General features: G+C 36.4%; 1 non-coding gene across 1 annotated transcript; it reads left to right on the top strand.

Annotated features, from left to right (window-relative positions):
• LOC143146480 (5S ribosomal RNA) lies at window positions 1–119 on the top strand. The gene has a single exon (XR_012991968.1). It is a non-coding gene; the product is annotated as a 5S ribosomal RNA (ribosomal RNA).
• Window positions 120–1,556: the final 1,437 nt, after the last annotated feature.

Here is a 1,556-nt window from a genome sequence, read left to right as displayed (position 1 = left end):
GTCAACGATCATACCACGTAAGAATCACCAGTTCTCGTCTGATCACTGAAGTTAAGATGCGTTGGGCGTGGGTAGTACTTGGATGGGTGACCGCTTGGGAACACCACGTGTTGTTGGCACGTTTCTTTTTTTTTTTTTAATTTTATTTTAGAAACCATAGTCGTAACCTATTTTTAACAACTATACATAGTCGTAACTATAAACATCGTGACTATAAAAGGAGACGCGAAAACAAATTTTTGATGTAGAAAAATCCAGAGAACCGAAATATCTCTTTTTATAAATATCTTACTAGACACTGTTTCGTTTTTGTAGCTTTGTGTACGAACAGCTTGGGTATCTCTTCTATTAATATCTCGTTTTACACGTGTAAGGTATGTCGTGTCTGTCACGTTCTCCTTTTCGCGAAGTAGAAGCGTTCTGTTCTGCAGTCTGATCAGTGATTACCGACAGTGCTGGTCAGACGCGCCTGAATGCAAGCAACCGAGCGAACGCGGCTTAAAGTGCATCTGCATATCGCAGGCGCACAGACTCTCTACAGATGTGTGTTCGTTATCTCTCGACGACGATAAATATGCACATTCTAACGCGTTAAAAAAAACCACGACAATATTCCATTCGATCGCCACAAGTTCTGAATTATCTATTTTAACAACGTGCATATTTTCTTGCGCAGATATTACAGAATATTATTTATATCATTCGTATTTCCAGAATATTAAAAACCATCAGTTCGTCCACGTATCGACGTACGTAAAATACGAACATTTCCGGGAACGCTTAAAGCATGAAAAATTTGTTACGGATTCGTTAATACGGAAAAACGATTAACATATTTTTCATCCACTGCCACTGATATATAATTTATAACTTTCATTCTAGATTTCTCCACTTCCTTGGTTCCGTTTTGTATTTATATTTAAATGTTTGTGTAACACCCACGAGATTAGATTCGAAAGCAGTCTCTGGTCGCACTTCATCGATGGTAAATGTTACTTTATATAACATATTAACCAATAAAGATTAATAATATAAATAGAAACTGTATACTGTATAACTATAATATATAATAAAATACAATAATAATAATACAATTTCAAAAAAACTTTTCTTATTTGTTGGCTGTTTCTTTCTCTAACTTTAAAGGGTGTAAAAATTGCATATTTTACGCGGAATTAGAAAATTCTCGTTTCTTGCTCGACATTGGGATACGTTCAATTAGACACGAGTGCTATTTTTATTTCGTATAGCAAACTACATGGACCGAGGCAACTGTGGCGCAATCTACTCGGATACATGTTATATAAGATATGCTCGTTTTTTTCCCCTGCTTCTATCATTTTCTCAGGAAACGTTTCACGCTGTTTTAAACGTCACCGTGATTCTTGCTTTAATTGACGCGCTTCAAGCCTGAGAGGTGCTTCGTTTCTTCCAGCGTTTCACCGCGTTAGATCTCGAGTTCTTTCGCACGTATGAATTTCCTTAAAATTTATTTATTTTATTCAAACGGACGAACACTGTTCGGGACGACTCGAGATTAATTATAACACTCGTAC

The sequence above is a fragment of the Ptiloglossa arizonensis genome, chromosome 4 (assembly GCF_051014685.1).
Source record: "Ptiloglossa arizonensis isolate GNS036 chromosome 4, iyPtiAriz1_principal, whole genome shotgun sequence".
Lineage (NCBI taxonomy): Eukaryota > Metazoa > Arthropoda > Insecta > Hymenoptera > Colletidae > Ptiloglossa > Ptiloglossa arizonensis.
This window is presented reverse-complemented; position numbering and strand designations above follow the sequence as displayed.